A 12543-nucleotide genomic window follows, 5' to 3' on the forward strand; every position below is an offset into this window, starting at 1 on the left:
GTAATATATTAGCAAATTACAACAACTCTTGAAGAGGATTGATAGACTACTACAGCATTTGCATACAGTGTGATCGATTGAGTGTTTTGTGGATACCTCATAGTATGCACACCCTGTTATGCAAATGCAAATGCACTTGCCCATAACCGATCATTTTTGTGCAAAAAGATATACAACTGCTGGCTTTTCCCCCATCTGTTCACACAGGATAATCAAAATACAGTCAAACCTGCCTTAGCGGCCACCTGTCTATAGCGGCCACCTGTCTATAGCGGCCACTGCAAAATCCCCCCGAGAGAAAAGCCCTGTTAAAGACCCTGTGTATAGCGGCCACCTCTCTAACGCGGCCAGCGGCCACAAATTTTGTTTCCCGCGGGAGATATTAACCTGTCTATAGCGGCCAAAAACCCAATGGAGCCGTAGCCAAGCCGATAATTCAGCGTATTTTTCTGTTTGGTAGCCGTGCGAGCAACGTTCAGTGATCGCCATCGCTGCATTCATCCCTCATTCAGCCATAATAATGCACGATTCTTCACGACAATAAACATGCTACTGTGCAACAATTTCATATACACCGGCATGGTTAAATGCATGAAACACACGGTGTATGCATACGTACACACATACATGTACATGTAAGGATACAACGATGATACATGTACATGTAGGCAATGCACACAAAGTTGGATTACCTGTCTATAGCGGCCACCTGTCTATAACGGCCACTTTCTCCGTCTCCCTTGGGTGGCCGCTATAGACAGGTTTGACTGTACTCTGCCTTTCATTTGTTCTCTTGGCCTTATTCAATTCAAATCATCATCATTTAATGTCTCCACTTCTTTAAAAAAAATAACAAAACTAGAAATGGCGACTGGTATGCCTCCGCCATAATGCATGATTCTCCTAATAGGTCTATAGTACATGTGGACAATGTGTGATTACATTTTCACAAAATTGGCAAAACATTAAAATGACATGTTTGTCACAAATGTATTGAATGTTTACCTTCCTTGACCTATGTTTAATTGGATGAATAGGAGAGCGTGTATTTGGGGATTTAAGAACTTTAACTTGACTTTGACCCTTTCATAAGTTTATGCACCATGAGTAATTTTCAAGGTATGGAGAAAAAGTGCAATTTCTGTATTGAACAGTGAATTGTTATCATTTTTACCTGGCCTTTGATTTATAAGAGAATCACTGTCAGGCAGAACATACATAAATATGTACTAAGTTTCAAGATAACTTGAGCCACTTCCGGGATATGGAGAAAGAAGTAAGTTCAGCACTTTCACTTGATCTTTGACCTTTTGACCTTTGACCTTCTTGGCAAAAAAAAAAAAATCCCAGAGAATCTCTATTGGGTTATACATGCATACATCAAGTAAAAAAAAAATAATCCTGCTGGCATTGCATAAATATAAGGAAAATAGTAAAATTTTGAAGTATTGCCCTTGACCTTTGACCCCTGACCTTTGACCCAATGAACCCTAAATTCCCTAGATAATCACTGCAAGTCAGTACATGCATATATACTATGTTCTATGAAGATACCTTGAACAATTTCCAAGATACAGAGAAAAAAGTGAAATTTTAACATTTTACTTGACCTTTTGACCTTTGACCTTTTGACCTCATGATCCTAAACTTTCACCAGAGAATCTTAATTGGGTAATACATGTATACACTAAAGTTTCAAGAAAATATCTTTAGGCATTGCATAGATATGGGGGAAATAGTGAAATTTTAAGCAGTTGACCTCGACCTTTTGACCTTTGACCTTGAGCATGTGCACCCAAAAGTTGATAGGCACAACTTCACCCCTTAATACACATACATGCCAAGTTTTATTAGGATACCTCAAAAGGTTTTGGTAGTTACCCTGTCCACAAAATTCATTACGGACGGACGGACGGACGGACGGACGGACAACCCGAAAACATAATGCCTCCGGCACCACTTCGTGGCGGAGGCATAAAAATAAATAAATCAGATACACAGAGGTTCTCAACCATTGTGGCTGTTACTCCAATAAACCTTTCCTAGTCATATCAAATTAGACTTTCTCTTTTGCATCAAGATTCCCCTCCAAATAGCAGCTAGTTTAATTCTTCTTTTTTCAATTTCCTCTTTGTTTGGCAATGGGACATATTTGTATGTTGTTGTTGTTGATGTTGTTCTCTCCTTCTCTTTCTCTCTGTTTGAACAAGGTAAAGGCAAGTCCAGTTGTAGCTATTCCTGTGTTGTCCCTTGCAGAAGTCAAAAACTGGACGACATGTGTAGCCGCGTCTGTATCACTAGCAGTTTTATGTTGCTACGTACGTATCTCCACCAATCCACACAATTTAGTCCTGCGGGTAAAAAGGCATGAAAAAAAGTATCTTTCAAAATTGCGGTATTAAAACTGCATTGCAATCCCTGACAGATTTTAGATACTGATGTACTGTAGGTTTGCATGCCACCAGCAGGCGAATAATTGGAACACTTAATGCTAGTTCTCAATTTAAAAATACTACCTTCACTCAAATTCATAGGAGCTTTTTGTAAACATGGTGTCATTATCACCAAAGCATCCATGTTTGCCGAACAACATTGCTACATGACCCACAACCATGCCGTGTTGCTGTTCAAGATGAGTGCAATCTTATGAAGCTACTATCATATGCTTGTAACGAGCATGCTAGTTTGCATATAAACTGTGAAGTAATACAAACATGTATCAGAAATATGTCTAACTTTCAAGTCTAGCCATGAAAAATTTGACTATAACTATACATAGCTAGGTAGGGGACTATAATTCTCTGAATAATATATGTCAACAAGGCATTTTAAACAGTTAAAAAAATATATATTCATTGTTGCTGGGGCGACAAGACCTCGTATCTGAAATTTTGGTGAAAATGACTTTTTTGGCTTAATGGTCAGATAATCAGTTAAGTGATGTCCTGTCCAAATCCTAGCTGTCTTACCCCAAAAATGAAGCCAACACAGCATGTCAAAGGAAAGGCTTTCCCATTTGATATAGTGCTTTGGCGGCCATATTTTTTGCTCTCCTGAACATTTGACATTTTGTAGATATGAGGTCTTGTCGCCCCAGTGATGATTTTACATTTGGCATTGATGTCACATCTAAATAAGTACTGTATACGCCGAATATTTCGTGAGGTTTTTATTTTCGCGCATTTCGCAAGTCAGCTGCTATTCGCGAAATTAAAAACACGTAAAAATATTGACTCTAATGCCCACATGAATGTAACGTACGCGTATACATTTTCTCCATTCAGTACTGGACTCCACGATTGCAAATTTGACCACTCGCGAAATTGTTGGGAAGTCCGGATTCGAGAAAATTTAGACTCGCGAAATATATGGCGTATACAGTATTTTTTATGTCAACTGCTAAGTTCAACCATCCAGAATGGGATTTACTTTTAGCAACCTATCAGTACTATGAGTTTATTATGAAGTCCATACCCCCTCCTTTGAGAAAAGGAGGGGGTTCTGTGACAAAAAGGTGACATACTCAGCATTACAACATCTATAGTAGTTTTGGTCCAAAGTGCAAAGCGTAATTGCTACCTTGAAAATCTACACTCATATTATTCCTTACAAAAGAGCTGTAATCCATACGTGTATAACAAGCATATTTGACACATCTATGCATGTCTTGCATTAAGTTTAGAAGTCAACATGTGTGTGCCTCAAATATTCATGAAATAGGCAAAGAAACTTACTTTTCTTTGTAAATCCTTCAAAATGCAGGATTTTGTTACAGCAGTTCGGAGTTCTCTAGATCTGTGTCAATCTGCATTCCAGTTGTGCTGACGGATAGTCTGGAGTTTTCTGGTGTAATACAAAATCATCAAAACCCTCTTTTTTCCCCATTATGCCAGCTGAGTAAGATATATGGGTCCAGTCAAGTCACAGCCACTCTGTCCCAGTATGGAATGACATTGAACGGGTTAGCGACCTTCTGGTGTGAATCAACTTAGACAAGGCCCTTCTGATGCTGTAGCATGAGGGTCATGCTCTCCAGGTACTATACATGACATCATCAGAGATTGTGCCTTTTTGGTATGACAGCAGGCGGTGTGTTAATGCCTTTCTGGTATGACATGAAGTGCATTAATGCCTTCCTAGTATGGCATGAAGAGCATTAATACCTCTCTGGTATGACATCAGGTGAGTTATTGCCTTCTTGGTATGACATCAGGTGAGTTATTACCATGGCGAGTTGATGTTTTTCTGTTATGACAGAGGGTGAGTTAATGCCTTTTTGCTATGACATCAAGTGCATTAATCCATTTCTGCTATTACATCAGATGCATTAATGCCTTTCTGGTAATACATCCAGTAAATTTTTGCCATTCCAGTATGACATCAAGTGCATTAAGGCCTTTTTGCGATGGCATCAAGTGAGCGAATTCCAGTATAACATCAGGTGAGTTAATGTCTTTCTGCTACAACATCAAGTGCATTAATCCATTTCTGCTATTACATCAGATGAGTTACTGCCTTTCTGGTATGACATCAGGTGAGTTATTGCCTTTCTGCTATAACATCAAGTGTGTTAATGCCTTTCTGCTAAGACATGAAGTGTATAAATGCCATTTCTGGTATGACATCAGGTGAGTTATTGCCTTTCTGGTATGACATCAGGTGAATTATTGCTTTTCTGGCATGTTATTGAGCTATTGCCTTGCTGTCATCATCAGGTGAATTAATGCCTGTCAGCTATTACAACAGGGGAATTATTGCCTTTCAGCTATTACATCAGGTGAGTTATTGCCTTTCTGCTATAACATCAAGTGTGTTAATGCCTTTCTGCTAAGTCATGAAGTGCATTAATGCCTTTCTGCTATTACATCAGGTAAGCTTCTGCCTCTTTGCTATAACATCAAGTGTGTTAATGCCTTTCGGCAATGAAAGACATGAAGTGCATTAATGCCTTTCTGGTATGACATCAGGTGAGTTACTGTCTTTCCGGTATGACATCGGGTGAGTTATTGCCTTTCTGGTATGATATTGAGCTATTGCCTTGCTTTCATCATCAGTTGAATTAATGCCTTTCTGCTATTACATCAAGTGAGTATTGATTTTCCGGTATGACATCAGGTGAGTTATTGCCTTTTCTGATGACTACAGGTGAGTTAGGGTCCTTCTGGTGTAAAAATACAAGGATTACACACTCTCAGATTAGTCATGAAGGGAATTTTCTCCATCCTGGTATGGCATCAATTGAGATGATGCTCTTCTATGTATCAGGGCAATTACCCCTGGCTAAATACTGGTTACTGATAAGGTGAGATGATGTGGTTAGGGTTGGGTTTAGGGTTAATGTTAGGGCAAATGTCATGGTAACAAGAAAAATCCAGCCTTCTGATTGGCTGTTGCTACAAGAAGTTGCTACTTTATAATCTGTTATTTCCGCCAATCATGGTTGGGCCACAAATTCAACAACAAGGGAAAATATTGCCAACAAACTGGCATTAGTCCACTTATACCCTTAAACTTAGAATCGTGAAAACATCTCGCTAAAATGTCTGTGACCTTCTCATTCGCAATAATATCTGTATGCAAAAATAACAGCTTGTACAGTATTTTATCAAGATTTGCTATCCTACGACCTTCTCGTGAAATGGGACCCTGGTGTGACATTAAATTTGTTACTGTTCTTTTGGTATGACATCAACCAAGTAAAGACCCTATTAATGTATCAATTGATAACATCAAATCAGACTTTGGGTGACACGGAATGAGTTAAGGGCTTTTTGATATGTCATCTCATATCAGCAACTGTGTTACAGACTTATGGCATGCAATGGATTAAATTAAAGCCTTACTGTTTTATAACTTTACATCAAAAGAGTTAGAAGACTTCTGGAGTGACATGAAATGCCCTAAGGTCTGTCAAGTGTTATCAACGAAATCAGATGAAATAATGAACTTCTCGTGTGACTTTTGGCGTGACTGTAGGCCCTTTGGTGTGACATTAAATTGAATATGATGAGTGTGCAGAGTTCTGATATGGCATCAAATGACTGGTGGCCCAGTCTACTGTATATGCCAAATTTTTTGCGAGGTTTTTATTTTTGCAAATTTTGTGAGTCAGGTGCAATTTGCGAAATCAAAGACAAGCGAAAATAATAACTCTGATCCCGATATTAATGTGACACACAGGTATACATTTCTTCGTTTAGTACAGCACTCCACAATCCCAAATTTCACTACTCGCGAAATTGTTGGGTTTATGAAGTCCCAATTCGCGAAAATTCAGACTCACTAAATATATGGCGTATACAGTATTTGGTGTGAAATCAGATTAACAAAGGTCCTTTGGTGCCGAATGAATGCATCACAACCTTTCTGACATGTCATCAATTGATTTACGGTGCTTCTGACATGACCTCTGGTGAGTTATGGCATTTCTTGTTTCATATGCTGCAAAATGTGCCTGTTTGATACAGATTGATAACTACTGCTAGTCACTTGGGAGAACCACATGAGGTCGTTATCATTCACGTATTCAGGGGTGTGAGAATACTTGAAGAAAAAAAGACTAGAAGAATCTAAAACTTAAGAAAAAATAAGTCTGAAATATATTATTCTGTGAACATTTCAATGCATTTGAACTGCCCAAAAAGTGGGTTTTTGGCTGAGAGAAAAAAGTCTGAAATGAGATTTAACTCTGAACTCTCACATCCCTGCATATTCTCCAGAGTGTCACAGCACGTGTGTGGCCAGGACCACTTCAGCCCTGCTCTTTGCCAAGAGAAGTGACATGGGACCTTTAAATCATATGTGAGATGTGACTTTCACACACATCTCCATTCTATGTTCTAACCTGACAAGAGCATTTTGCCTCTTACAGAGGTATGATAACACACAAACATAACTGCTGAGCTGAAATATCACTGGGCGACAAACCCCAGATATCTGGACGTAACAGCAGAAGCATTGTAAGATCCGACCTCTGTTAGTCCAGCGATGTTGGTGTCGGCACTCATTTGGATATGATAGAAACAATGTTTATGTACATGTGCTTGTATAGCTGCCGACCCAGAGGTAGGTAAGTAAGTCTAGGTAGTGTACAGTCCAAGTGTGATGAAATCTATGCAAGCCTACTCCAAATTATGGTTCTTTTTTTTTCATGGAAATTAAAACATTTTAAAGCAAAATTTATGATACATTTCTGTTGGGAATATCATAGGTAAATCTTGTGAATATTGTAGGAGTTTTAACTGCGTTTGAAATCACTTTTTTTTTTGCCTTCACAGCGTGAACGCATCAAGATGATACAGAATTCAAGATGAAAGATGGCAAGATGATCAAGGTCGGACTGGATATTGAACCAACTCACCACCAAGCTAAGACCTTGCTGGGATGATCTCCAATGACTTGGGCCCTGCTGTTGTCATGCCCACAAAAATCAACACCCTTTCCATTGATTCAAATGAGTCTAAGATCAATGAGTGAAGGCTTTTCTGATGTGACAAGAAATGGGTTACAGTCCTTCTGGTGTGACATTGAATGAGTTATGCCCTTCTTACTGTGACACATGCATCAAAGCGCTCATGGTGTGATGTTAAATGAGTGAAGGTTCTTGTATGACACACCACGCAGGTCTGGTCATTGTCATCATGTCATCAAATCACATGCTTTCCTTCTTAACACAAACAAGCGATACTGATAGGAGATATTTGTGAATTCACCATTATATCAACAAAAGCACTGCAATCACAAATGTTACTGGTATTATCTGAAAGAGGGTACAGAAACCTATCTGCTGAGCTATGTCAATCCATGTCCTGAACAAATTCAAGTTAAAATCTCTGACCTTCACCCAATGGCTTGTGCCTCAGAAATCAAGACCCAATGCCTAGCCTGCCAATCTTTGTAAGGTCACTCATATGCAACCATCAAAGTGTGAGAGGATATCTACAGTCATTTGTGAATAAAGGCACTGCACAAAAAGAAAAAAAAAAAAGACTGGATATGGACAAACAGAAGCAATGGGCAGACAAACAAAGCAACAGACAGTGAGAAGGCCAAACCAACACTAATGTTCATAGTGTGCAATGCACTTGCATATTGGGGAACCACACACACATACATCTCACATTCACAACATAATCATCTCCAGGGTAGGAAATTTGAAGTGCATTCCTTAAACAAGCATTATACATTCATTTATTATAACAGTGGCAGCAATAATTCTCTCCTTCAAACTTGAAATGCAGTTCAACTTCATTGTTTTGTACAAACAAAAAAAAGTCCACTTCAGAGAATCCTTACCATCCTCCAGCGTCTTCAGGTATATCTGGTGACTGTACACACTCTCCATGTCCCCTCCAAACGCCTTGACCCTCAGGACGTACTCCGTGAAAGGGGTCAAGTCTCGAATAGTGGCAGCACATATTGTGCTGGCATCGTGACAAGATAGTGAAAGAATTAAGGTTACATTCATGTACCAAGTTGAGATATGTCAAGATATCTTATAAGGGTTTAACTGCACCTGGATACTTTTAAAAAAATGGGATTACAGCAAATCCAACGAGATTTGAACCAATAGCCTGTTCTTGCTGATTATTAACACAACCACTACAGTACACTGGAAATGAAAATGTCCTGGTGAATACAAACAAGCATACACATTACCATCACCATGGCAACACATTAGCTGATTATAAAAATCAGTAAATATCTGAGTACAAGTCAACATTCACAATATAAATTAAATACATTGTAAACTGCAAAAGGTGACAGCTTTATGAACAATTATTTGTTTACAACACAAATTATCTTTTTTTTCACAGCTGTTGGATGACAGTGCAATGTCTCAAATAATACAGTGGCATTACCTTCGTCGCTCAAAACTTCTAGAGTACGCCTTTCGGGAAGGCTCCCCATAGACCATGTAGAAGTCCACCTGAAAAGATGTCTGAGGACGCTGCCACTGGAGGGTTATGGCAGTGGCTGAGATGGCTGCACCCCTCAGGTCAAAAGGAGCCAGCAAGATGGGCCTGTTCTGACCTGCACACAGATGTTACAAAGGAAGAATGTATGAACGTAATATCAAATCAGTCAATCACACTGTTCTACTGTCCAGCATGCAAAGGTACGATTCTGGAAAGTGCGCTGCAATCATCTTACACATTAAATTAAAGCAAAATGCCACTCCATTTTCAAATTGACTTTAACTATCATTAACCCGTTGCGATGGACTGATTTTGCTACAACATGCATTTCCCATAGACTTGCCAGAGTATACTCGGGACTCGTCCTCAATGGGTTAATAGAGTAAAATCTACAAGGAAAACAGACCTTTCCCTGATATTTTATATCCTATGCCAAAGTTATAAAAAATTTGATGTATTTTGTTGAATTATCATTTGCTGCAATCTCAAATGTATTTTGAACCAAACAATGAAATCACCGCCTCACAATTCTCCCACTGCCCAACCACTTTTGCTTTTGTTTTTCAAATTATGTTTATCACAGCACATACGTCACCGCCTAGCTCAAATCCCACAAAAAGCTGACCAAAGTGAATTTCCCGTTTTTCAACATAGTTTGTAAGAGTAGGCTCTCAGCTTTACAATGGCATATAATTGATTAAAGTTGGACCATCCTAACCCATTAAAAGAGTGACTGAAGTAAAAGAGAGTTGGGAGATGAAGTTTCACAGAAAAGGGAGAAAAGAGGATTTAAATATTAGGGTTATTCAGGCATGCTCTGCAGAAGTATCAATAAATTTCCTAATGAAAGCAGTGCCTGTCAAAAAAAAAAAAAAAAAATAGTTGGCTAACATCAATTTCAGTTCTGTTTTAAGCCACCAAAATTTGACAGTAGGTAAAAAGGGATTACTCTCCCAGGTTTTAAGACAAACTCAACAAATTTGAGTCGGTCAACCCAAATGCAATATTTTGGTTCATGACAGAGATCAGCCTGTTTCTGCTTTTTCTTTTTTTTTTAAATTAAAAGTTCTGAGCTGGGCAGTTACATATGTTAGAGTTGCAATAACTTGGCATTAATGACTCTGAAGGGGGAGTGGTTGGAGTTGCTAAATCTTTGGCCAATTGGACATTTACAGCTGACATCTAAAAAAGCTGTCTAGTAAGGAGCTATTCCAGAGTACTGGACTGAGATGTCAAAGCCAAACATTGTACATAGGATGCAGTTATTTGGTAACCTGGGGTACTAATAAAAAGTCACCATTGTGTTGAATTACTTTTATTTTACTGCAGTATCCTAAAAAAAAAAAAAAAAAAAAAAGGTGTCAAGTAATCTCTAATGTCTTATAATAGAAGATTTGGTTGTGTCACTGATCTTAACACAATCAATGAATGATAATACCTCAAATAAGTCATGTAATTCAATTCGTTGTTGGGGTGACAAAACCTCGTATCTCAAAAATGTCAAATGTTCAGGAGAGCTAAAAAACATGGCTGCCATAACATGTAAGTCAATGGAAACATCCAACTTTTATTTATCATTTGTGACCTTATTTTTGCAGATGGGCATATAAGGATTGGGAATTACATAGTAATTTCCTAGCTTCAATATAATGAAGAAAACTCTCACCAAATATTGAGATACGAGGTTTTGTCACCCCACCACCCCACCAACGAATTATAATTTCTTTTCCCTTTCTCTCACTCTCTGAGTATCAAACAAGTACAACACTAATGCCCTGCCAGTGGTGGTATAGGTAGTGCAGCTGGGCAGCAGTGCTCAGCAGCAGCAAAAGTACCACTGCACTATGCATTATCAGTCCACGGTCGAAAACAAATAATCGTGCACTGAGTTTGTGGATTAAAATGATCCTGTTCTGGATTACTGCAAAAAATTCTAACATTTTTGACAGTTATGAAATAAAAAAAGATATCATTAATTTGTGATTACATCAAACAAATCATAACAAAAATGAAGCGGCATTGGGATCACTTTCATATATTGCCCAGATCTCGCCGCCATGATAACAGTGTGTAACTGTACACTTTTCCAACACAAGATGGGGCTACACAATGCTGTAATCCAGGGTATAACAGTGCCCTGGGTTACAGCATGCCAAATCTTTACACACTCACCATCAGTGGCCTGAGGCAGCTGAAAGGTGACCCCTGTGACATGACCCTCACCGCAATGGCTGTAACCTTGCATCACCAAATTATAAGCCATGGCTGGTTCTGGGTGGGAGAACATATGGTTGACAATGTAATTGGTGAAAAGTGACAAAACAGTAATAGTTGTAATAGTGATAGCATTAACAGTAGTAGCAGTAGCAGCAGTAGCAGTAGTAGTATATTTGTTGAAGCAAAAGCAATAATTAGACTCATTGTCATCATCACCATCTTTATAAACATAGTCTGTTTGTCTATATGTGTGTATGTATGCATGCTTGTATGGCTGTACATGCATACATTGTCATTAAAAACTTTTTTTTGGGCAGGCCTGGCCTAAGACATAACGTGCTTAATCTCGTTGAGGACGGACTAATTTTTGCTACAACATGCATTTCCCATAGACACCTGCCCGAGTATACTCGGGACTCGTCCTCAGCAGGTTAAGTATTTGTGATGACTTTTACATTTTGTGTGGATACTTAGTAATGTGAGGTTGTACCAATGTAAAATACAAACAGCACCTGATATTATAGAAAGGGAAGACACACTTTAATGTATAAAGCTACTACTGGCCGTAACATTAAGATCTTCTATACTGTAATGGGCTGCTTCCCTGTAACTTATCAATGAACATACAAGTTTATATACTATGACAGATCTTTCATCAGTTGTCACCCTCTGTACATTTACATTTGTATAGTGGGTGACAATTGATGAAAAATCTGTTACAGCACATGTTCACCCCTCTGAATTAATAATCTCTTCTTCTTTTTTCAGAAAACTATATACTAAAGAAGCCATTTACAGACATCCTTCATAGATTTACCCAAGTTTCCAAGAATGGTACTCCTTGCATGGACTGGAAACACTCTCATTTGCTGTGAACGATCACGGAGTGCCGTCAGGGTGAGTTTGAAGCCAAGCAGGCCAGTCCGCCCCTCAGGGTCAGGTGTCGATGCCGTCGTAGATGCTGGCAGAGACCAGGTGACCTCCACAGTGGTTGAATTCACAACATTGGGGACAACTTGCAGCGTGTCTGGACCTAGCCCAACAAATAAAACAAGCATTTTCACTATTCTGAAGAGCATGTTGCCATTGGTTTCCAGGCAAGAGTACCAAAGTGAAGATGGCATTATTGTTTGAGCATGGTTAGCAACCGTTGTGTTCACAGATATAAGAGCAACTTGAAGTTGTTCAGAGCCAGTTTCCACAGCAATAAAATGGCTAAGACGTCACACTTCGGGGCTCTATTGAACTATACATACACACACGGCAAATATTTCATTTACCTCACATCAAATTGAAGTAATTATCTCATACTAACAAGTCCACCAAAATCTATCTTGTATTTCCACAAATTAAGGTAAAGAATGCTTTCACTTCATCAACAACTTATGAACCACATAATTTATGACAT

At 38.8% G+C, this 12543-nt stretch overlaps 1 pseudogene; it reads right to left on the minus strand.

Moving 5' to 3' along the window:
* LOC139709341 (protogenin B-like) overlaps positions 1–12543 on the minus strand; it is a 72952-nt pseudogene that overhangs the window by 10859 nt on the left and 49550 nt on the right.

The sequence above is a fragment of the Diadema antillarum genome, unplaced genomic scaffold, assembly GCF_040938485.1.
Source record: "Diadema antillarum isolate AM-2024a unplaced genomic scaffold, OU_Dant_1.0 seq00001426_RagTag, whole genome shotgun sequence".
Taxonomy (NCBI): domain Eukaryota; kingdom Metazoa; phylum Echinodermata; class Echinoidea; order Diadematoida; family Diadematidae; genus Diadema; species Diadema antillarum.